Genomic DNA, 27,048 nt, shown 5'->3' with positions numbered 1-27,048 from the left:
TTAAATTCTTTAAATGTTATTAAAAATTTGTATGAGGATTTGACTACAGTAATTTTTTTTTTGTTAAAAGTAACATGCTGCCGTTCTCTCTCAGTAATATGACAACGCGAACAAACATCTCGATCCACGGTATAGCTCATGTTACGAGTACTTCATTAAATGTTCGTCTATGAAATAGTTGTCCACGCAGAATGATTTCACATTAGATTTAAAATTTCCTTTATAACTGAAAGAGGTTGCATACAACTGGGCAAATGGTCGAAGATCTTTGTACCTTAAAATTGAAGTCGTTTCTGAGCTACTAACAGCTTCAGTAATGTCATTTATTCATCTAGTGTAGCTATGGACATCACTATTCTCCTCAAAATGTGATACATGCATATATGGAATACCAAACTCTTTGAAAAGCCGTCTACATGATAACTGCTGTGTACGGACGCAGGAGGAGCTGGCCACTGTTCGCGAACAGCTGAACGTGTTGATGGCCGCGGTCAGCCGTCTTCAGGCTGCTGCCTCGGAGTGTAGCGGCAGTGGGGAGTCTGGTGCGTCGCATAGTACACCCCAGGTGTTACATGCTTCGCCCACTGTCCCTGCTGTCGATACATCTTCGCGGGTACCGGGCGCGGATGGGCCACCCTCTCCCCAAGGGGAGTGGCGGGTTCAGCGGCGTTCGCGGCGCAAGAGGCGGAGGGTAAATGTGGAGGTTGGCCGTGTGGCATCGCCCGCTCTGCCTGTGAGTGGACATGTGGCCGCTCCTTCAGCAAGGTCCGAGCAGGCACACGGGGGGAGGGGTTTATTAGTTATTGGGAGCTCCACCGTTAGGTGGGTGATGCAACCCCTTAGGGAAATAGCGGAAAGGTCGGGGAAGAAGGCCAGTGTTCACTCTGTCTGCTTGCCGGGGGGTCTCATCCGAGATGTGGAGGAGGCCCTGCCGGCGGTGATAGAGAGCACTGGGTGCAGACGACTGCAAATTGTTGCTCATGTCGGCACCAATGACTCCTGCCGTCTGGGTTCAGAGGTCATCCTCAGTTCGTACAGGCGGTTGGCGGAATTGGTGAAGCCGCAAAGCCTCGCCCGCGGGGTGCACTTACTACATCTGTGCTACTATCAGCGAAACTGTATCACTACGGAAGAATCATCTGAAATAAATGGCTTTCCTTACAAAGAGGAGATTAAATGCACAGAGCCAAAAACTGGATTTTACCCTCAGAAGCAGCGTTTGATGAATAGAACCTTCTGAAATTGAACTGATCAGATTTATAAAGTCACCCGGGAAAATATATTTCACGTTATAGGCGATATATGCCCAGCGTCAACTATAGAGGACGTCCCTGGAGAAACAGTCAGTTTTCGGGGGTATGACAGGAACGATCATTCGAAGCAAGAAAAAAAAATCCTAGCAAAGATGGGCTCTAAAATTCATACCTTTTCACTGTGAAGTAGATCTCTTATAATGCATGTTCTTTGCTTTCAATATTTTGGGAGGATGTGGTATGCACTAAAACAAGAAAGTATTGTGTAGTAAACACGTGCTCTAAATGTCTACTTAAGAGCTATGAGCACTTCTTCAGTAGAAGAGAGATATGTTTCACAGTAGCGAAGATGAATAAGTGCTCATAGCTCTTAACGTATGCACTTTAGAGACCATATTTACTGGACTTTAATAGTATTAAGTGCGTATTAATGATCTCATGCTATTCGCAGATTATACGAGTACAGTCATCTACAGCGATGTACTGTATGAAAAAAGCTGGACAAATACTCAGTCGAATCTTCAAAGATTTCATGGTGGTGCACTGATTGGCGACTTTCTTTAAATTTTCTGAAATATTAACTTTTGCACTTCACAAAACGAGAAAACTACAGTATCAACGAATCACAGTTGGAATCCGTCAATTAATACAGACACACAGGAGGATCCGATGCTGGAATGCTGCATCGTCGCTCTGGGCAATGTCCTAGTCGAGGTGGTTTGTCACTCCCTTCCTCCGACGTATTATGAAGAGTCAAGTGTGTATCTGTGTCGCCTGGATGACTGTGAAAAGTGCTTCTCCAGTGTACTGTCGGGTTTGTGTTTTTATGGTTGAAGAGAAAGCAGAGCGTGAAACCTGATGTCGGCAAGTATAATACTACTCTTGAATAGCACCAATAGGCCCGCTGATCTTAAAGTCTCCATCCGACGGACCGAGCACCAGCAACAGTTGCAATGCCCTCGCATCGTAACACATTGCGGAGAGTTTTGAATTTAATCCAGGACATTGACGCATAGACTGGTGATGAGGCACTTTTAGAAACCATCTCTCCTCTCCCGGCCAACCAAATACTGAAAAAAATTACACCACCGAGATTCGAATCGGCGTACCTACGAGTCGAGCGCCACCACACAAGCGTGCGTTAGCGAGGTTTTTTTTTTTTTTTTTTTTTTGCTCTAACAATTTTTTTTTGTGTAACAATAAGAAACATAAACTGCTTCTAGCACTTTTTCTTTAAATATATAAGACGATGACTTTATAAAATAAAATTTTTCTGGGAAACGTAAATAAGTGGACTTTTTTTTACATAATAGTGAAAAAAAATAAAATAAAATATCCTGCTTCTGTCAGTACAAAACATAAACGTTCTACGTTCCTCTTTTAGGCGCGTACCTCGCTAATCCCGTCATACCTCGCGTTGGTGTCGGGTACGTCTTCACGTGTGTTTGTGGATCCTCTCCACTGTCCTGGTCCATTCTTGTTCTGATACTTATAGACAATAATTACATTCTCCTACCCGGGACACCCCAACTGACTGGGTGGGGGATCAAGCAAGGCACTCCCTAAAAAATTTGCGTAATATGATCGATATCTCGGATGTCTCATAAACTGTGAGTGATGTTCCTGTAGTAAGGCCCAAAAGTCAAGCACATTCTTACTGCCGTCTCGGAAAAGATAACGCACAGTCAAACCTCGAATCCAAGTCACTGCGTTTGTCTTCGTTCGGGGATAATACGTCCTATCTGGGAGAAGTAGTGTGCGTGGTTCTATTGTTTGCGGCCCCACCCGAAGGAGGAAGGCGATCATTTTTTTGACCAAACACCATACGTCCGCCGAAGGACCGCATATCAGGCGATGCTCCTCAGTGTCTATAACATTGCACTGCGGACACAGTGGCTCGTCCGCCATATGAATTGTATGCAACCTGGAACGAGTCACGTATTTCCCATTGACCACCTGATACCACAGTGCGCGCGTTCCCGTATCAAGGTGTGGGTGGTGCACTGTACGCCATACCACTGACCACGTAACCGTTGGTTGGCGGCGCTCTACGGCATTATTCGGCCGTCGTCGAGTCAAGATGTGATATATATCACGTGCCGTTGCCGTCCTGGTAGTTGGTAGTTCCATATGTACATAACTGTGTTCCACAAAGAAGGTTCGCATATGGGCAAGCGATGGTGAGATGTGAGCCACCGCTACCGGAGCCGAACGAGAAGGTGGAGCGAGTTCGTCTATCAAGCTGCCCGTCAGACTTGTCTGGTGTCGTGTTCACATCTTTATCATCGTGGTTACATAAATAGCCACTGCTCGGTCGCGTACGTGGACTAGTCCAAGACCTCCACGACTACGAGGAAGGGTGAGGGTTTCGTATCCTACCTTAAAAAGCAGACCTGTGCTCACAAAATATCCTAGTGCCGCCAGGATTCGGCGGGCCAACACCACCGGCATAGGAAGAACTTGTGCCAGGTGGGGGATGCGAGAGGCTAGATAAGTGTTGGCAAAGGTGACCCGTTGTATCATATCCAGTGCCCTTAACCTGTGACTTCGGACACTCGCACGAATTGTTTGCAGAAGATGTCTGTAACTCAGTGCCGCCGTGCGTCGAACGTCTGTAGTGAAGATAATTCCTAGGCATTTCATCGTGGTGATCGGCTGTAATGGTGCTACACTTCCTGTCGGGAGTCCTCTCCCGATGTTCATCGCTCCCGACTTTGCCATGTTCAGGCGACTTCCCGTAGCCATACAATACAAATTAATCCAATGCAGGTCCGCTCTTGCCTCGTCGCCTGACCGTGCTAAAAACACTAGGTCATCTGCGTATGTTCGGCATATAAACTTGTTGTGCCTTATCGTCATTCCTTGGAGTCGATTCCGGAGCCCGCAAAGCAGCGGCTCGACAGCGATGGCATACAATATCGTTGACAGCGGGCACCCTTGTCTGACCGATCGTGAGATGGTGATGGACCCCACCAAGCGTCCATTGATGAGCACTTTGGATGCGGCTCCGTGGAGTAGTCTCATGACGACGGTGACAAAACTTTCCGGAAACTTCATTTTCGTCATCACGTCCGTGAGATAAGCATGACTCAGCCTGTCAAATGCGCGATCGAAGTCTATCGATACCAATACACCCCGGAGACGACATGTTGAAGCCAGTGCGATAACATCGCGGTAGTCGCTGAGTGCCGTTTGTATATTGCTAGCTCCTCCTAGCTGGGTTTGGTCGAGTGAAATCACTTGGCGTATCACGCGTTTAAAGCGTGCTGCAAGTATCCTGGCGTAGATCTTGTAGTCGCAATTAAGAAGGGTCAGTGGCCGGTAGGCCTGTATCCCTGTGCCGCCAGATGGTTTGTGGATGGGGATGATCATTCCTTCCACGAAGGTGGGCGGAAGAGGCACGTTGGGAGATATCAATTCGCAGTACATGGAAGTCCATCGTGGAGTCATGAGATCTTTAAATGTACGCTAGAACTCTAACGGAAACCCGTCGGGCCCCGGCGATTTGTGCGACGCTCCCTTATCAATCGCTTCCATTACGTCGTCAACCGTGATTTCACCTGTTAACTCCAGGTTGGCCGACTCGTCGAGACACGCGGAGAGCGTTCGTCGGACCTCATGAAAGGCTGCCTGATCGTGTTCCGCTTCTTCATAGAGATGACAGTAGTGTTCCACGAAAGCGTTGGCAATGTCTTTTTGCGTTGTCATGCGGCGACCATCTGGCAGTACGACCGTCTGTATTAAGGTTCTGCGACTACGTTGTTTTTCTCTGATAACGTGATACATCGACGGGGATTCTCCACGGACTCGTTCAAAGGCCCTTGCACGGATTGCGACACCCTCCAGTCGGCGGCGCGTTATGGAAATTATTTGGGCCTGTGCTCGTTTTATACCTGCACGACGCTCCTGTGAAGGTGCTTGTACAGAAAGTTCGCGGAGCATCGTGAAATAAAATTCCGTCGTGTATCGCCGCCACATCATCTGCTCCCTTCCGTATGCAATTAACGCTCGGCGCAATGCAGGCTTAACGCATTCCAGCCACCACTGTAACGTCGTCGGATATGTCGGGAGGCGTCGTTCACACACATGCCAAGTGTCTTCGACTAAGCGTTTCCACTCAGGTTCCCTAAGGTGTGCTGTATTCAGTTTCCAAACACTGCGACTCCTCCACACTTGTTGACGACTCAAGGAGACCGTGCATATATATGCTATGTGATCTGAAAAGGCGACAGGCCACAATTCCGCATCGAGGATCGCAGGTTCGAGACGACGTGTTACGTAGATGCGATCGAGACGACTTGCAGAGTGACTCGTGACGTGGGTGTATCCACGTCTGTCGCCATGTATCTTCTCCCATGTATCAATGAGATTCATGTCCTGTATGAGTTGCCGCAGCTCCGGGCACGAAGTATAACGTGGGTGTTGATCTTTTGGTGCGAGCACGCAGTTGAAGTCGCCTCCAAATAAGACATGTTCATACCGACCTAAGAATAGTGTTGCAATCTCCTATGCATAAAATCGGGATCGGTCGCGCCGTCTGTCTGACCCCGACGGTGCGTAAATGTTAACGACCCGTACTCCCAGCACTGTGAGCGCCAGTCCTCGCGCTGACGGCAGGTACACCACGTCCTCGGCTACTATGCCCCTACGTAGAAGTATCGCTGTTCCGCTGCCGCCGTCGGTAGTAGGTGTAATGTACGTATCGTACTCATATAGGTCGGGGAAGCTCTCAACACATACTTCCTGCAGCAGAACGATGTCGACGTCTGACGCATGCAACATGTCTTGTAATAATTGCAATTTGACAGGCGTTCTGATCGTATTAATATTAATAGAGGCTGTTCGATATGCCTGCCGCTGTTCCTCAGTGCGTAAAGCGCACATGAACGCTTATGTTAATTTGTGTGCTTCTGCCCGGTGACATGCTGTCTGTGCGTCAGTCTGCATCTTCTGCGCGGTTAACATCCTGTGGACGCAGCACTCGCCATTGCGGGTAGGTCGTCGGTGTGGGGGTCAGTATCGGATTCGTCGGCCCAGTTCCTGTGCTGGAGGTCCAGCTCCCGTCGTGTCTCTCCTGCCGGGCTGACCGAAGGCGGTGGCGGTGCTGCGGTGGGTGGAGGGACTCCTTCCGTCGGCTTTCCGTCCGGTGTGTCTGTATTCAACCCCTGTGTAGCATAATTCGCGTCGTACTGCTGTGTGGGAGGTAGAACCTCCCGTTGCGCATCCGGATGCACTGTATCGACGTTACACCCAAGTCCGTCTGACGTGGACTGCAGTAAGCAGGTATCCGACGGCGCTAGCCGTCGTTTCTTGTGGCGCTTCGGCGATCCTTGTTTGCGCGTGTGCGCCTCCGTATCCGAGTGCGGAAGTGACTCCCGGTGCTCAGGGACGAAAGCAGCTGTCGGCACAACAGCAGGATCAATTTCCATTTCTCCTACCGATCCTTTCCGCTCGGTTAAGTGCGTCGTCGGCGCCGGAGCGGCAGAGGTGTGCGTCGTTTCGTCACTGGAGGCGGTCCCCGCCGCAGTCGGTTGCCGTAAACTGTCAGGATTTGGTAGCTGGTCATTCTTCGGGATGGGATCCGTTCGAAATGCGTCCGCATACGTTAGTGGCAGCGGCGTCAACGTGGACGGAGGTACGGGTTCGCCGTTTGTAACTTGCACTATCCTCCGCTGCATACATTCGGAACGGACGTGGCCCTCTTTCCCACAGCCTGAGCATGTTTTGGGTTGTCCATCGTATATGACTATAGCTCTGCATCCGCCGATGAACAAGTACGAGGGTACATGTTGTGTCAGTTCTATTCTGATTTGACGCACCCCATTGAGAACGTGGTAAGTCGTGAAGTTGGACCATTTTTCCTCAACGTGGCTAAGCACTCTTCCATATGGGCGTAAGGCGTCAACGACCAAGTCAGACGGAACCTCGAAGGGAAGTTCGAAAATACGTATGTTTCGTAAGCCCAGTCCTGCATGATCAATAGTTACTTCTCCAACATGTCCATCAGAGTGCCGAAATTTGAGTCCATGTTTAGTATCTCGGATGATTCTGTCACATACTGCATCGTTAATCAGCTTGACGTAAACAACACTGCTCACTATGGAGAGGTGGATTCCGATAAGTTCGTTGTAGTCAAGTTTAACTTCGTCCCGTAGGAACCTTTCTATTTCGTAGGCTTTCGGTCTCGCATATTCATTCGAAAAACTAATCTTGAGAGTCGACTTTCGGTATGCATGTGCCATTCTATATCGAGTCGTCTAAACGCGCGAGTACGCCGAAGAGGTAAACAACTGCGCGAGCGCGAACTTCTCCGGCAGGGACGTAAACAGACGTCCGTGCCGTAGCACCGCCGAAGGCAGACTGCGAGCTCGGCTACACAGTAGGACAGGGTAAAGAAATTGAACGATCGCATAGGATCAGTCATAGGTAAAGCAAATGGCAGTCATCGGTTCATTGGTAGAGTACTAGGGAAACGCAATCAATCATAAAAGGAGATTGCTTACAAATCACTAGAGCGACCAGTCCTAGAAAACTGTTCAAGTATGTGGAACCCGTACCAAATAGGACTAACGAAGGATATTGAATATGTATAGAGAAGTGCAGCACAAATAGTCACAAGTTTGTTTCACATTGGACAAGTGTCACAGAGCTGCTGAAGAAATTGCTGGGGCAGACTTCTGAAGATAATGAGAACTATCCTGAGAAAGTGTACTTACAAAGTTTATAAAACCAGCTTAAAATGAAGATTCCCGAAATATACTGTAACATGCTACATATCACTCCCGTAGGGATCGTTAGAATAAGATTTAATTAATTACTGCACCGCCCGAATCTCGTGGTCGTGCGGTAGCGTTCTCGCTTCCCACGCCCGGGTTCCCGGGTTCGATTCCCGGCGGGGTCAGGGATTTTCTCTGCCTCGTGATGGCTGGGTGTTGTGTGCTGTCCTTGGGTTAGTTAGGTTTAAGTAGTTCTAAGTTCTAGGGGACTTACGACCACAGCAGTTGAGTCCCATAGTGCTCAGAGCCATTTTTGAATTACTGCACACATCGATGCATTGAAAGATTCAGTTTTCCTGCCCTCCATGCGTAAATGGAAGCGGAAGAAATCCAAGTAACTGGTACAATGGGAAGTGCTCTCTGCCATGCCCTTCATATTGGTTTGTAGAGTATGGACGTAGACGCAGAAGTACCGTCCGGTTCAACCAATTACCGGAACCCACTCCTAAGAATTTTTCCTGTGGCATTACATGGACACGTTGATGTATAACTACAAATAGAAACTGGGAAGTAACTGGTTGGAAGAATTCTAGCTGCCTGTCTCATTCTACAGCTGACAACAAGGATTGCTGAGAGAGAACGTTGTTGTAACGCATGCAATGACAGTGGTGGTCGTCACTTTGAGCAGCTGCAGTGAGCCTAAATTGCTACTATAAAGTAATATGTTCACGTCAATAAGAAGTTAAGTATTTAATTTCGACCATTAGTTACTTATCTGAATTCCGGGCGGGAAGGCGTGCCGGTCCCCGACACGAATCCGAATCCGCCCAGCGGATTAGTGTCGAGGTCCGGTGTGCCGGCCAGTCTGTGGATGGTTTTTGAGGCGATTTTCCATCTGCCTCGGCGAATGCGGTCTGGTTCCCCTTATTCCGCCTCAGTTACTCTATGTCGACGATTGCCTCGCAAACACTTTCATCTCGTACGCGTACACCATAATTACACTCGTTTGGTGTGAGACGTTCCCGGGGGGGGGGGGGGGGGGGGGGGGCACTGGGGTCCGAACCGCACAATAATCCTGGGTTCGGTGTGGGGCGGCGGTGGGGTGAGTGGACTGCTTTAGCCTTTTGTGGGGTTGTGTACCACTGCCGGCTACGGCGGGGACGAAGCCTCTCCGTCGTTTCTAGGTCCTCAGTTCCATACAATACAATACAATACTTATCTGAAACTAGTCTGTTCAGGATTCTCTACGACGTGTACAGTTTGGACCCTAAGGATTTGAGAATCCTTCGGTTAGTCAGTTAAATACGTGAAAATAATCCGTGCGGTTTGATTCATACTGTGAAGAACATCGATTAATTTGTGATTGTGCGTAATTGTCATGACATACTTGTGGTTCTGTTATTAACTTAAAAGGGCTTATTACCACTATTACAATGCGGACACCTTCTACGCGTTGCCAATGCCATGACATTGTATTGTTTCTTTAGAAAGCAGTAAATTTTCAACAAAGCAATGGCTGTTGAAGAAGATCAGAGTCGTTCAATAACACAAGGAAAAATGTTCACTCATTCCTTGGGTTTTCGGACACGCGATTTATTCAGTCACTTTGGACAGATACTTAATTCAGGTGTAATGTGGGTTGTTCTACATTTATATCTACACCTCTATATCTTCATCTATATGATTAGTCTACAACTCACTCTTAAGTCCTTGGCAGAGGGTTCACAGTATCACTTTCTGACTATTTCTCGACCGTTCCACTCTCGAACAGCATATGGCAAAAATGAACACCCAAATCTTTCCGTGCAACCTCTGATTTCTCTTATTTTATTACAATGGTCATTTCTCCCAATGCAGATGAGAGTCGGTAAAATATCTTGGAATTTCGGGGAGAGAGATGATTAGAATTTCATGACAAGATTTCTACATCTACATTCATACTCCGCAAGCCACCCAACGGTGTGTGGCGGAGGGCACTTTCACCGCAACGAAAGACGCCTTTGTTTTAATGATTGTCATCCCATCTCGCTTATCATATCCGTGACAGTCTCTCCCCTTTTTCGCGATAGTACAAAACGAGCTGCCTTTCTATGAACTTTTTCGATATTACCTGGACCCTATCCGTTACATTATTTGTAATTTGATAAATTAACAGGTTTATCTTGAACATGTTTACCAACTAAAACATTATCTTTCAGAATTAATCCCCTGATTTATTATGTAGCAGTTAACAGCCCGAAAGGAAATGGTTGCTTTTGTACTTAATGTTATTATGGTCCCACATAAAGTAAATAGGAATTCAGGGTACTTTTGAACATGACCTGCGAACAGAAGCCCCTTAATATGTTTATTCATTAAGGAGAAACACTATCGATCGGGCCACTGCAATTCTAACTCAGGCATCAATCGATATCATAGCGGTGGACGTGTCCCATCGGGCGGACAGTACGACAAGCAATACATTTCCTGCTGATGTGCAAACAACTCAGGGTGTCAACCATGTACGGTCGCTCCAAGAGTGTTATTTCCTAAATTATGGGGAATATTACTGTATTTAAGCTACTTGCTGGTTTGCTAAGCAGTACTTTATGACAGGCTGATTGTTTGATATCCCTCGACGAATTTTTATAAGTAATGTATAGAAGTGCCGCGTAGGGCAAACAGAAATCTATGACCAAAACGTGACTTCGAAAACGAGCAACTTATTGTAGTATAGACGTTCCCACGTTAAATTTGTCTGGTACACTACTCGGTGACACCAAGATTTTCACACCGTGCTGCCTTGTTTCAGAATGCTTCGTTAGAGAAAATTTCATTGGGCAGACTACGAGTTAAAGATGCAATGAATCCTTTGTAGAAATCGTGTGCATACGCTACATCGATGTGGGGATAGCTTTAGAACGTTTGTGCTTGGTTATAAGTATTGAAGAAAGGATAAAAAGCAGAAAAGTAATGTACAATACAACAGGAGTTTAAAATCATATTTTCAAGGTAAAAAGAACCGCAGTGATTCATTACTTTTTACCAACTACACACCTACACACGTAGTTACCATTTGTAGCAAATAACTTTCAAGCAAAGCATTCTTCATAACAAGCAGATTTACAGCTATCAAAGAAAATACTTATTTCATTCTATTTACACATTAAATTATGAGGTAATATTTAAGATTCTCGCTTCTACGCTACGCAATACAATTAAAGGATCACTTTTTCGGAACTCCGTAATTGTGTCTCATTGCAATGCAAAAGTTTGAAACTTAGCTCAAAGGTGCCTACCACTTTCTCCCGTAAAGGCACAAAACCTTCGCGTCCTGCAACATCACCCTCGGGTTCGATGACGCTTCGAGCAGCGAAGTGTCGACACATGCGAAGAAAAGACCATAGCTCAACCCAACGCCACTGTGGGCGTATCACACAAAGATAAGATCGTCACATTCCCTCTTACACACATTTCTCCCCATCTTTCGACGCCTCTGCGAGGGAGGTCAGAACCGAGACGCCGAAGGTTGAAATCGCGCTTTTTTCCTATGGGCAGCCAAGGAAAACGTTGCAGGCACACCGCTGCTCAAAATCGAGACGAAGAAGCTTCAGGGGGTGGCATAAAGGGCGTGAAAAAAATCACCCCTTTCGTTGGGGCGTTGATTCCCACACATTACTCAGTCGGAAACGACATTGCACAGTGCGATAAGCAACAGGACAACAACCTTTGGCCCTGTTGACACTCCTGGACATTTCAACCCTTCTCTAAGTTTATTGAGGGGCTGCACCCACACCGAACGTGATCGCACACCTTTGGATTGAGCGCGGCAGCTATTTTTGCTATCGTGTGCAGGTTGGAACCACTGGGGACCATTCAAAACCATTGGACAAAATTTGAACGCGATCCGAAGCAACTAAGGGTGCTTATGCTTTTTCAACCACCCTACTTCGTATCCTCCTGTGGTGTAATCACCAGCATGGGGGTGGTGAACACATATATCTGTGAATAAATCGGCGAAGGTTCCCCCTAACACCCAACAGACTGGCAACACCCTCCATGGTACCGGCCCACTTTTATTGAGAATTTTAAAAATGTGCCTGTACACATAAACCCGTGGATTAGTCCTACACGCCCGAAGGTAGGCAACCCCTTGACACCCCTCCGATTCTAGATGCCTACCTATGACTACCTAACAGGTTGTCTGTTTAGAGGTATATTTTTAAAATTGACAGTAAAGGTGGCCGGGTGACCCTGAGGGTGTTGCCGAAACGGGGTTTTTTAGAGGGACACTTCGTCGTTCTATTCACACATGTGTCAGTGTCACCCCCCCCCTCTCCCCCGGTGATGACGCAACACTAGAGCTGATAAAGCATAAGCACCATTTGCTGCTGCTGCCTCGGACCACGTTCAAATTTCGTCGATTGGTTCTGAAGGGGAATAGCAAAAATTACGGTCGTCCTGCACTGCAAAGGGTGTGATCACATTCAACGGCGATGCAGCCCCTCAATGAACGTAAAGTGGGGCTGGAACGCCTGGGGGTGCCAGAGTGTCAAATATTTTGGAGTACGCCGTCCTGTTGTTCATCGGAGTGTGCAATGTCGTTTTCGACCGCGAAGTGTGTGAGAATCAAAGCCCCAATGAAAGGGGTGGTTTTATTGACACCCTTTATCCTACCCCCTGAAGCATTTTCGTGTCGATTGCGAGCGACGGTGTGTCTACAATGTTGTCCTCTGCCACCCGTAGGAAAATCGCGCCATTTCGACGTTGGGAGTCGCGGTTCTGATCTCCATAGCAGAGGCGTCGAAGGAGAGCGTGAAATGTGGATAAGAGGAAGCGTGACGCCCTTCCCATTGTGTGACACGTCCATTGTGGCGTTGAGCATAACTGTGGCGAAATTTTGTGTCAATGTGACATCATTAATCCACCTCACACTTCACACGAACTTCTGAGCTCTGACTGATTTTTCGCATGTGTCGATACTTCGCTGCTTGAAGCGTCGTTGAACCCGAATGTGACGTCACAAAGCGCCAAATTTTTGCACCCTTACAGGAGAAGGCTGTAGGCACCTTTTAGTCAATTTTCAAACATCTCGGTCGCAATGGGAGACAATTAGGGGGTTTCAAAAAGTGCCTCTTTAATTATGTCACTCGTACTACTGAAGTGGAGACCTTTATTTTCTACCTTAACTATCACCTGCATTATTTTAATATCTGTTTTACTGATTCCAGCATTGTGACATGTTACTACACCATAAAAAAAATATTTTCAAGCGGATTTGCAGAGCTATGATAGTCACTTTGCTGCTCAAAGATATTATATACCCATTTTCATATATGTCTCAAATCCACACGTTAGTGCATTATTAGCCTATTTCTTCTAGCAAAGTAAAAAAATGTTGTAAGATGCCAACGGAACTAGCAAGCCTTTTGACTGCTATAATGATATGCACCGGCTGGAACGACCGAGAAACAGATCAGTCCCCAAGAACTTACATATGTAAGCGATTCTGTTGTGCAATGGATAAACAATATGACTAGAATGGTCTTTGTAAATAAGTCCCGGGTGGAAGTTTCACCTAAAGTAATAATTAAAAGGGGGTTTCAACTAACTACTAAATTAAAAGTCTTGGCACATTTTATTACAATCATATAGGCACACATATAATCAAGAAAACAATATTTACACATTAACGTGAGCAATAAATTATAAAGTGAGAGAACTTCCCGTTAGGAACACTGAAGTGCACTTAAATTAGCCGTAGATTGGTTCGGCAAAGTCCGTAAGGAACAAGTGAAATAGGAGTGAACGTCGTCTTAGTGGACCATTCTCGAAAATACATAACCGCAAATTGGAGTCCAGCAATTAGCATGATCGTGTCCAATAATAATTGTCATGTACATCGTCTAATCAGCTGATACGTAACACAAGTGTAATTCGATGTTCTCAGTTAGATAGTTAGGTAGTTGGTTGCGTGTTCCATTGATCAATCGTACGGTACGGTAGCCGTTATGATGTGGAACGTGTCAAGTGCACAAAAAATGCACATATGAAACAAGATTTCAATACAGAGTTAAAGATTAATATTTCTGTTATTTACCTCATTCTCTTAAATGGCACAAAATGCATATACTATATTTATAGATTTATTTATTCCTATACAAGAATACATCTATGGTATAGAAGGAGTAGTCAAGGAGATGTAAATTCAATTTATTTTTGAAGTTATTACTGCTGTCTGACAGACATTTTTTTTCATCTGGTGATTTGTCGAAAATTTCTATAGCAGCATATTTTACCCCTTTCTGTGCCAAAGACAAGTTGAGTAAAGGATAACGTAAGTCTTTCTTTTTCTGGTATTACAATCATGAATGTCACTATTGTTTTTAAACTGATCCCTGTTGTTGAGAACAAATTTCATTAGTGAGTAAATGTACTGTGAGGCTGTTGTAAGAATTCCCAATCTTGTAAACAGATACCTACAAGATGTGCGACTATGAACCCAACACATTATTCTAACCACTTTCTTTTGAGCAATGAATACTTTTTGTCTAAATGTTGAGTTACCCCAAAATATTATTCCGTATGACATCAGAAAGTGAAAGTATGCAAAGTATGTTAGCTTAATAATTTCTATTTCCTCAAAATTGGCAATTATTCTGATTGCAAAAGTTGTTGAATCTAGTCGCTTTAGAAGATCCAAAATATGAATTTTCCAATTAAGATTCTCATCTATATGTACAGTCATGCTCAAAAGTATAATTAATCAATAAACTGCATGTGCATTGTCAGACTGTTATAGATAACCTCAGAGGATTCGCATATATCGTTGATGATTAATTTCTCTCTCACGTTTAATATTGTTTTAACAACACTAAATGAAACCTTACGAAAATTGAGCACTGTATTATAAGAAATGAAATAGAACTACGCACGATAACCTTACGACGAAAGTCTGTTTTAATAAATCTGAGTATCTGAACACGAGCGTGCCTCTATCGGCACGAATTAGTAAAATATTACTCACTTAGATTTCGATTGGGTCTGTGTTTAATTGGTATGCTGTGTCATACTCAACAGGTATGCAAATGTGGCATTTCATAAATAAAGCTATGTATTCCTAGAAACCGAAAATTTGTTTGTCAGCAGCGGAAAGAGGCATTACGTGTTGTGCAGCATTGTAGGTTTTTCACCATTGCACTATGATCTGAATGTATTTTCTTGCGATTTGTTTATCAATTCTTTTCCTTCGTACTGATCACCCTGGCTTGTGAGTCTTAAGTGAAGAACAATATTGAATTTCGTATCGTTGACTGTCGATTCGAATTTCTTCAGATACGCTTGTATTGTGAAGCAGCTTGTCAGTCAGTAAGCCGAGATCTGTGACCATTAACACAACTTACTGAGTCTAGCTGCCAAGAGGATTTGATGTGTGAAGGTTTTCTTTTGATTTCGTTACAGTATTTTTTTCTGGTAATTCGCAGCTCCATAAAATAGGCCACGAAAAAATCTTCGCCCACGCTGGCGCCTGCCACGGTTAGAACTGACGATTCCTTGAACCGTTGTAACACGAGACAGACCTGGGTTTGAATCCATATGCAGAACGAGACGGTTCGTCGTGTCATTTGAAGTTCATACATTTTCTCAACTAGCTGCTCGTGAATAACTTAAATTTGTAATGTCATTTTGTGCTAAATAACAAGTACGGTATGTTACTTTGGAGAGGAAATCCTGAATACGACGAACGTACTACGTGCATTACCTACCTGACGTAGTAATGAGAGTGGTAACATTTCAGGTATGTCATTTATTGCAATAAAAGTGAGCTTACAAGCCTTAAGGACAGTCTTATCTGTGATAAGGTGTTCCCTTATATTTTTAGTATCGTAGTATTACTTTACATCTTGAGTTATTGCGATACAGAGCAGTGTTTTCTAGTGGTGACTTGTTGGAAACATTTTCAATAGTCAAACGACTGTACCAAGGAGCGATTAGAGGACCTGCTAGACAGCTGGGTTATGTGGGTTGCATTCGAATCAGACGAAATGCAATTCAGGTCGTTCGGATACTTTTGAGCATGATTGTACACCCAAAAACTTCGTATGCTCTACTCTTTCTACTGACTTCTGTTGATGTGTTATATTTATTGAAGGAACTGTACGTTTTGGAGCAGAAAATTGGATGTACTGTGTTTTTTCAAAGTTTCGAGCAAGCCCATTTGCAGAAAACCATTGTGATTAAGAATCACAAACCACATTTTCATAGTTGTATCGAAAATTTAAATACTTATTGCTATTTCTAATCACTATAGAGACCTTTTGAATAAATTGCAACATACAGGTGAAAATCCTTGTACCGAGACCACACTTTTACCCCTGAAGCAGGTTCTTTATTTACAGTAACTGTAATTCAACATCGCACATTAATGTGAAGCAACGAATAAAAGTAAGTCACAGTTAAAGTCTACACAAAATAAATTCGAGTCAAAGCCAATAATAGGTGAGCGAGGCATACAAGTTACAAATACATTTCTATACAGTCATTTCTGTTACAGGCCTACTGAAACGAAAAAAGAAAAGAGCACAAAACAAACACCATCACAACCGCCCTTGAAGGCCCAACGGTACCGACAGGCCGCCATGTTATCCCCACTCCTGTGGCGTCACCGGATGCTGATACAGAGGGGCATACAGCTCCCTCCCGGCCGTTGTCACTTTTCATCACCGGTGTCGCTACCTCTCAGTCAAGTAGCTCCTCAACTGGCCTCACAAGGGCTGAGTGCACCCCACTTGCCAACAGCACTCCGCAGACCCGGACAGCCACCCATCCAAATACTAGCCAAGCTCGACACTGCTTAACATCGGTGAACTGACGGGAACTAGTGTCACCACTGCGGCAAGGCCGCTGGCTGCCGAAAAGAAAACAGAACAGAAATTCAACACTCTTCGACCCATCTCTCGTCAAATGTACTGAATTTTGACGCACACTATTGTTTGCAAACACAGACACATTGGCATGGAAATGTGGCGTGGTTCAGTTCAGAAGGGCTAACTCGGCCCGGTGTCCGCTTCTGCAGTATCATGGATTCGGTATCATAATGTCCATGTGTCGAGTAATTCTCTATGAGCATGGCTGCCCAAGTGCCTCGTCGATGTATTTTCATGATGAAGCGGCGTGGATGACGCCATAACCGAATCAAAGACGGGCTTATGTGGCCATTTTCCTCGTTAATGCTCTGGAACTTGTAGTTCTATATATCAGAACGAGTACAAGCGCAGCAGACTGTACCAGTGTGCGTCATCAGATGAGGCTATGCTTCTGCAACTGTTTCATCATCCGTGAGTGGCTCATGGTTCTCAAAAGCGGAAAAAGGAATGTCAGTTGTGGTGCATCTCTACTAAGTACCGTAGACTGTCCACAGCTATTGTTAGATGAGGAAATGGTTCTGAGGAGCGCCGTGGTCCCGTGGTTTGCGTGAGCAGCTACGGAACGAGAGGTCCTTGGTTCAAGTCTTCCCTCGAGTGAAAAGTTTACTTTCTGCCCGCATCTCGTGGTCGTGCAGTAGCGTTCTCGCTTCCCACGCCCGGGTTCCCGGGTTCGATTCCCGGCGGGGTCAAGGATTTTCTCTGCCTCGTGATGGCTGGGTGTTGTGTGCTGTCCTTAGGTTAGTTAGGTTTAAGTAGTTCTAAGTTCTAGGGGACTTATGACCACAGCAGTTGAGTCCCATAGTGCTCAGAGCCATTTGAACCATTTTTTTGAAATGGTTCTGCAACAGCTGGTCGCAGGTCTGGCCTCCATTGTGGAGTGACACACTGCTGCACTGGGTTGGCCTAAAGTTTTCTGCCAATGACGTACGCCTCCAGTGATCGCGCGTGTACGTGACGCTCCGTGTTCCACCTTCTGCACAAAAGTTAACATAATAATTAGTGACATTGTTTTAAGTATGCTCTACACATTAAAAAGAGGAAAAAGAGAAATTCCTAGGGAGCCACTAATTGCTATACAGATTTAACAACCTATGGCAATTCAAAGATAACAGTTAACTACGAAAGAAAAACTTAGTAACGGAGATAAATTGTAGTCAAATAAAGATTAGCCTGTCCTATACGACAGTCGTCACATTAGGTAGTCCATGTACACACAAGAAATAATTTTTAAATTAAAAAATGGGAATTAAAACTGTAATGATGTCTTTAACACAGACTGTTAATGTTTTAATTCTCCATATGGGCCTAAAAATATGTCACACAATGAAGTGAACATGGGACAGATGAGGATTACAATTTGGGCCTAGAACCAAGACTTACCCCACACCAAAAAAATAAATGTAAATGTCGTGTGACTAGGGCCTCCCGTCGGGTAGACCGTTCGCCGGGTGCAAGTCTTTCGATTTGGCGCCACTTCGGCGACTTGCGCGTCGATGGGGATGAAGTGATGATGATTGGGACAACACAACACCCGGTCCCTAAGAGGAAGAATCTCCGACCCGCCCGGGAATCGAACCCGGGCCATTAGGATTGACATTCTGCCGCGTTGACCACTCAGCTACCGGGGGCGGATTATCTTACACTGAAGAGCCAAAGAAACTGGTACATCTGTTTAATATCCTGTAGGGCCCCCGCGAGTAAGCAGAAGTGTCGCAACACGACGTACCATGGCCTTGACTAATGTCTGAAGTAGTGCTGGAGGGAATTGACGCCATGAATACTACAGGGCTGTCCCTAAATTCGTAAGAGTACGAGAGGGTGGAGATCTCTTCTGAACAGCACGCTGCAAGGTATTCCAGATATGCTCAATAATGTTCATGTCTGGTCTGGGAGTCTGGTGGCCAGCGGAAGTGTTTAAATTCAAAAGAGTGTTCCTGGAGCCACTCTGTAGCAATTCTGGACGTGTGGGGTGTCGTATTGTCCTGCTGGAATTCATCAAGTCCGTCAGAATGCACAATAGACATGAATCGATGGAGGTGATCAGACAGAGTGCTTACATACGTATCATCTGTTAGAGTCGTACCCAGATGTACAGTATCAGGGGTCCTACATCACTCCAACTGCACACGATCCACAGCATTGCAGAGCCTTCACCAGCTCGAACAGTCCCCTGCTGACATGCAGGGGCCATGGATTCATGAGGTTGTCTCCATACCCGTACACGACCATCCGCTAGATACAATTTGAAACGAGACTCGTCCGACCAGGCAACATGTTTCCAGTCATCAACAATCCAATGTCAGTGTTGACGGGCCCAGACGAGGTGTAAAGCTTTTTGTCGTGCAGTCATCAAGGGTACACGAGTGGGCCTTCGGCTCCGAAAGCCCATATCGATGATGTATCGTTGAATGGTTCGCACGCTGACACTTTTCGATGGCTCAGAATTGAAATCTGCAGCAACTTGCGGAAGGGTTGTACCTCTGCCATACTGAACGATCCTCTACAGTCGTCGTTGGTCCCGTTGTTGCAGGATCTTTTTCCGACCGCAGCGATGTCGGACATTTGATGTTTCACCGGATTCCTGATATTCACGGTGCGCTTGTGAAATCGTCGTACGGGAAAATGTCCACGTCATCGCTACCTCGGAGATGCTGTGTCCCATCGCTCGTGCACCGACTATAACACCATGTTCAAACTCACTTAAATCTTGATAACTTTTCACTGTAGCAGCAGTAACCGACCTTGCAACTTCGCCAGACACTTGCTGTCTTTTATAGGCGTTGCCAACCGCAGCGCTGTATTCTGCCTGTTTACATATCTCTGTATTTGGATACGCAGGCCTATACAGGTTTCTTTGGCGCTTCAGTGTATTGTTCGAGTGGCGTGATAAAAGATGTGTCAAGACTTCGAAACCGGCCAGTCTGTTATCAGGAGATTCGTTAATGTGTTAGTTACAATACAAACAAACTACTATCTCCTCGATTCATGCTTTCTAAGAATTACTGTCAAGCATAAACTAAGCAATATAATGCCCAAATTACAGGAACAATGAAAATAGGAGGGTGAGAGAGAGAGAGAGAGAGAGACACTATCAACATCACCGCTAAATTTTATCAAGAATGGCATGCGTTTCTCTTGTGCAAAGTCTTGTTCTCAAAAATGGCTCTAAGCACTATGGGACTCAACTGCTGTGGTCATAAGTCCCCTAGAACTTAGAACTACTTAAACCTAACTAACCTAAGGACAGCACACAACACCCAGCCATCACGAGGCAGAGAAAATCCCTGACCCCGCCGGGAATCGAACCCGGGAACCCGGGCGTGGGAAGCGAGAACGCTACCGCACGACCACGAGATGCGGGCAGGCTTGTTCTTGTTATCCAGTCTTCTCCAGTCCGTGTTGTTTCCTTCCTCTCAACTTCCTTTATAGCACCAGTTGGTGACGCCAAGCTAATTCAGATTGTAATAAAAAAATTTTAGTTACTGGACCTGCAAGAAACTGACGAAAGACGAAAAATAAACATCGCAGTTTAATAACCTTGGCAATCACACAGTTGACAAAATCAATACCAGATGATTTTCCTCATTATAGCCTATTCATTCACATACTCATGCATCATTATCTCGAGTTTCTCTATTCATGCTCTTACTCGCATTGACATTTACCTTCATTTGCCGCGCGGTTAGAGGCGCCATGTCAGTGATTACGCAGTCTCTCCCGCCGGAGGTTCGAGTCCTCATTCGGGCATGGGTGTGTGTGTTGGTTGTCCTTAGCATAAGTTAGTTTAAGTAGTGTGTAAGTCTAGGGACCGATGACCTCAGCAGTTTGGTCAGATACGAATTCACACACATTTGAACATTTTACCTTCATTTGATTTATAGCATCTCTCTCCATAGCCGATCTGTGCTTACACTCACTTACTCCTCGAAGTTCCTCCACTTTTAAAATTTATCGTCTGGTGACTCCGTTCTCATCCGCATGGTGGTTGCCCACATAAAGCTGACTGGAGAGAAAAAACTGCATTAGCGTCAGTTCATGTGCAGTCTGCTGATGCTATCTCCTCTAAGGCTTAATTAAAGGCTGTTGACAGCCATGCTCCTATATTGGGAATCGCATTGTTAAAGTTTTTTACCATCCCTACAGATCCGTTTAAAGCTGGAAAACTTGCATACAAATAACACAAATCCCCTTTCATTCATAGCTCCTAAACAAAAACACAAAAAATTGCTAACCTGCCTCAATAAGTGGCCCATGTGAACATTTGTCACTGGATATCAATGCACCACAAAAATCCTCTCACATTTCTTACGTAGATAAGGTCCAAGTGCTCATCGGGATGGATACAATTCAACCGCGCTTCATCTCACTAACAACGACGACGTAACTCATTTCTTCCTCCCATTTAAGGACGTCAAAAACCTAAAAATTTGGAGCACGATACAATACGGGATTAAGAAAACTAGAGCACATCCACAAGGACTTGACTGAAATACTCAACGTCTATATTTGACTGTCCACTAAAGACAACCAAACCATCCCGGATATTCATTTCTCTCGTGAAATCCGTCATCGAAACAAACCTTAACTTGGCAGCTGTTATGTCACAAATAAACACACCTCACGCCATCCATCATTAATATCCTCACGGTCTCTAGACCACATAGCACACTTGTAAAAAATAAAATAAAATACACTGAAGGCCAAAGAAACCTGTATAGGCCTGCGTATTCAAATACAGAGATATGTAAACAGGCAGAATACCGCGCTGCGGTCGGCAACGCCTATATAAGACAACAAGTGTCTGACGAAGTTGCAACATCAGTTACTGCTGCTACAATGGCAGGTTATCAAGATTTAAGTGAGTTTGGACGTGGTGTTATAGTCGGCGCACGAGCTATGGCACACAGCATCTCCGAGGTAGCGATGAAGTTGGCATTTTGCCGTACGAACATTTCACGAGTGAAACGTGAATATCAGGAATACGCAAAACATCAAATCTACGACATCGCTGAGCCCGGAAAGAGATTCTGCAAGAAAGGGACCAACGACGAGTGAAGAGAATCGTTCAGTGCGACAAAAGTGCAGCCCCTCTGCAAATTGCTGCAGGTTTCAATGCTCGGCCAGTGTCAGCGTGACAACCATTCAACGAAACATCACCGATATGGGCTTTCGAAGACGAAGGCCCACTCGTGTACCCTTGATGACTGCACTACACAAAGCCTTACGCCTCGCCTGGGACCGTCAACAGCGACATTGGAGTGTTGATGACTGGAAACATGTTGCCTGGTCGAACCAGTTCCGTTTCAAATTGTATCTAACGGATGGACGTGTACGGGTATGGAGACAACCTCATAAATCCACCGACACTGCATGTCAGAAGTAGACTGTTCAGTGTGGTGGAAGATCTGTAATCGTGTAGGGCGTGTGCAGTTGGAGTGATATGGGACCCCTGATGCTGTATGTCTGAGTACGACTCTGACATATGACACGTACGTAAGCATCCTGTCTGATCACCTGCATCCATTCATGTCTATTGGGCATTCCGACGGACTTTAGCAATTCCAGCAGGACAGTCGACACCCCACACGTCCAAAATAGCTACGAAGTGACTCCAAGAACACTCTTCTGAGTTTAAACACTTCCGCTGGCCACCACACACCCCAGACATGAACATATTGAGCAAATCTGGGCTGCCTTGCAACGTGCTATTCAGAAGAGATCTCCATCCCCTCGTACTCTTACGGATTTATGGACAGCCCTGCAGGACTCATGGTGTCAGTTCCCTCCAGCATTACTTCAAACATTAATCGAGTAAGAGAAGAACATACTGTTCCCCGAGACAACATAACTCTCAGATCGTCAAGAGAAGACAAAAATTCATTAGAGAAAACACAATAAAGGTAAATCAGACAGGGGGCATCGCAAAAAATATCCAACTCTGCTCGTTATAATCAAACTCACAACCATGCAAGGAAAAAGTACGTGATTTTATCAACCAATCGCTAGCATGAGCCAGCTTGTTGAATCCACATCTTACCAAACCAAACAAACATAAACTATCACTAACAAGACAATAGAAGAAATAGGTTCCTTTCTCACCATTCTGTAGATTTAGATGTAGATTCCCAGAAAAAACAAGAAAGGTAATAGCACAGAGATCATGCTCATGACGAACATAAAAATGACTCATAAAAATACTTCACTTCAAAAAAAAAAAAAAAAATGGCTCTGAGCACTATGGGACTCAACATCTTAGGTCATAAGTCCCCTAGAACTTAGAGCTACTTAAACCTAACTAACCTAAGGACATCACACACACCCATGCCCGAGGCAGGATTCGAACCTGCGACCGTAGCAGTCCCGCGGTTCCAGACTGCAGCGCCAGAACCGCACGGCCACCGCGGCCGGCAAAATTCTTCACTGTGAGGACATGAAAATGTATACACTCAGCTGTTGATCAACCAACATTTACATCTATCAATTAACACACTGGTTCAGAAACTCTTCTAGGAAACTCAGATTCTGAAATACAACCAGACTTATACACACATGGAATTTACTTGCTACCACCGCAACCGTTTCTATTAACTCCGTTCACCTTGAGGAGGAAGAAATATTATGTTACTACTCAAGATCAACAGAGACAAAATTACAAATTAGGACACAATTATGAATGCTACATGCTACATCTTTGGCAGCAGTGTCATGTTTCTGACTGCCTACACAGTCCAAAACATTAGAACTTGTGTTAGAACATTTTGCCCTTCTCACCATTCTGATTTTCAATAGTCTTAGTTTCATAACAATGATTAAAACGATCAAAGAAACAGTTAACTCCACTTAGAATGCGGTACTGAATCACAAAAAATACATTATTCACGTATCAAGTAATTCAGAATAAGAGAAAAATAATCTTCTAGTGTGGCACCAAAGCCTCTATTCAGCAACACGAAAAATAACATACAGGCAAACAATGAATCACTACTCCAGATCTATGTCAGATTTACCTTAGTTTACCCTATTATGTATTACTAATAGTATTGCCAAGAACCAGAAAAATTGAAATAATATCCGAAAATTATACAGAAAGGAGGGAAAATTTAGATATGGTCAGAGTGCCCTCAGATAGTGAAATGGAAACCATATCTCTCGCAAAACTTAATCCTACGTACTGCCCAGACATGCCCAATAAACTCAAATGCGCTTTCAACTACGATTCCTAGGTAAAAGCTTTTACTGCTGACCCACGTCCTCTTTGCTCATTAGGTGTGTCTACTTTTTATATCACATGGCTAACGAAGCGCACTCTCCAGAGTCACTGGCAAGATGTCTGAACCTTACACATGTCGCACAAAACGCTAGGGTTAATTTGGTACGCGGAGTACGATGTCCCAACAGATTACATAAGTGGGTATAAACTGCGATCCATGTCTCTAGTGTGCCCTCAAAATCCACTTAAGTTAGTGACCAGGACCTCTCTTTTGAATCTGACTCTATAAATTCCTTGTGGTGAGACACTGTCAACAGTACACCGTGCTCTATTCCTTAATTGACCTTTCCTTTTTTGATTCTCGTTTTACCTACTCAGACTCCTCGTTCTCATTCGTTTGTAGTTAAACGTAAAGAGAAACTTTCGTCGCTGCAATCCTAATAAACACCCAACCTAGCAACACCGTACCCCAAACGTATCACACACTAAAAAACCCAAAATTTTACAAAGGTTGCATAACGTCGGTAACGATGTCAAGGTGGACCAAAACAAACAAACACAAGAGAAATGTTTAAAGAAGAACTTGGGTTAAAAACTTAATTTTTTCCCGATATCGCAACGCTTATTGAAAGGTTTTCTCCATTTCCCCTGAATACACACATTTACCTGTACAAGCACTTTTAGCTTTGACGCTCTGTAGCGTCGTTGGATGACTTTTCCGAACAAGGTTTCCTGCGTAAAACTTGATCTACTAAACCCCCTCTACCACTTCTAGAAGTGAGTAACACGAATTGTGAAACGTCCTATATAAGATAGTTGTCGTCGTGATGATCTGATAATGGTCAACGAACCGAAATTAACAAAATTTGTTGCATAAAACATAAAAATATTTGCCATCGACACTGACTTTATTAACAAAACTGCCATAATTATGCCTGTCTATTACATACACTTCGTGTCTTCTTTTGATACGTTCTTTGTTTATTGTCCTTATCCCTGTCCCATTTCTTTAGCAAATCGAACAGCCGTGGCACTCAAAAATTGCAAAAATGTTCAAATGTGTGTGAAATCTTATGGGACACTACTTAACCTAAATTATCCTAAGGACAAACACACACACCCATGCCCGAGGGAGGACTCGAACCTCCGCCGGGACCAGCCGCACAGTCCATGACTGCAGCGCCTGAGACCGCTCGGCTAGTCCCGCGCGGCTCAAAAATTTCATTGTGTAACTATAGCTGCTTTTCCACTATTAAACGTTATGTACTAGTGGTCGTGGTGGTGTAGTGAGTAGAACGCTGGACTCTGGCCCTGGAGTCCCAGGTTTAACTCCGGGTATGGGTGAGGATTTTTCTTAGTTCCAGTCTCTCCAAGACAGCCCCAGATCGACTCAGCCTGCTGTCGACTCAGCCTGCTGTCTAGGCGCTACAGTCTGGAACTGCGCGACCGCTACGGTCGCAGGTTCGAATCCTGCCTCGGGCATGGATGTGTGTGATGTCCTTAGGTTACTTAGGTTTAAGTAGTTCTAAGTTCTAGGGGACTGATGACCTCAGAAGTTAAGTCCCATAGTGCTCAGAGCCATTTTAACCAATATCCTCGTCATAGAAATCAGCCGCCTGTGCTTTCGGCCAGTTATCTGCACTGGTCTGCAGCTCGTTGTCTGTGGAAAAATTTTCTCTTCATAGCCAGCGGCTCTTATGAGCAGATATGAGACTCATGGGGAGCCAATTATGAGCTGTATTGTGGGTGATCAAACACATCTCATCGGAAACTTTGCACGAGCGTCTTCGTTGCCCCTGCATTTTGCGGCCGAGAATTGGAATGAAGAAAGAACTGCTAGACAGTTGTGTTATGTGGGCTGCGTGACACAGGCGAAATCTCTAACCAGGCACTCGTACTTGGCGGGAGACGCTATTTCCTACGCATATTTACGTTCACTCAAAACTGAAAAGAGCGACGCGACATGATCGACGGGAATACTAGAGACATTGCCCAACACATCTGTGCAAACCTTTACCGGATTTTCCCAGTGATTTCCATTTCGCGACCGATCGGAATTTACTTTCTGGACAACCTTCTTATTAAAGATGCGATATGCCTAGAAAGATGTGTATGAGGGTTCGTTTAATAGAGAAATGGCGGGTTAATTACACAGTCCGGTCACATTACTGAGACCTCCACCCATTTTCGACGTCAACGTGCAACGTGCAATAGGCACTCACAGACGGCACGCGGCAGCACTAGCAGTGGAGGGTATATAAAGCGTGTCGGGGATGTGGCGAACAGTGTAGTCCTTGTCGTAATGCGGAAACGGGGCAATTTATCTGACGTCCAAAAGGGTATGGCCATTGGCTTTCGAGCCAAAGGTGAAAGAATTTCTGAAACAGTGAGTTTGTAAACTGTTCGCGAGCTGCCGTGGTTAAAGTATACTGTGCTTGGCAAAATGGCGCTTTCCAAAACCTACGTCGAGGCAACTATGCTGCACTATTGATGACAGGGGTGAACGAAGGCTGTGGAAATGCGTACGGGCGAAGAGACTTGCAACTATAGAGCAACTGACCACCAAGATAAACCACAGCACTACCATCGTTGTGTCTTCAATAACCGTTCAGCTAACGTTGCTGCGTAAGAACCTAAGCAGCAGACGCCTGGTTCATGCACCCATCACTACTAATGTTCATCGGCGACGACGGCTGGAATTGGCACGGCAGTACCGCAACTGAACGCCACCACACGGCAGGTCTCGAGAGACGTACTGGCACTCGCCCCAGTTGTACGACGACGTTGCTAGCGACTACACTGACGAAGCCTTTCTCTCATTTGCCGATAGACAGAATAGCCTTCAGCTAAGTTAATGGCTACGACCTAGCAAGGCGCCATTTGTACCATTGCATGTATCTCAAGAGTCTCACTTGTATCATCAAGAATGCTGTATACCAAAGGACGATATAAAAGTTAAGTGT

This window comes from Schistocerca nitens, chromosome 3, assembly GCF_023898315.1.
Source record: "Schistocerca nitens isolate TAMUIC-IGC-003100 chromosome 3, iqSchNite1.1, whole genome shotgun sequence".
Lineage (NCBI taxonomy): Eukaryota > Metazoa > Arthropoda > Insecta > Orthoptera > Acrididae > Schistocerca > Schistocerca nitens.
The sequence above is the reverse complement of the archived record's forward strand: the minus strand, read 5'-3'. Positions refer to the sequence as shown.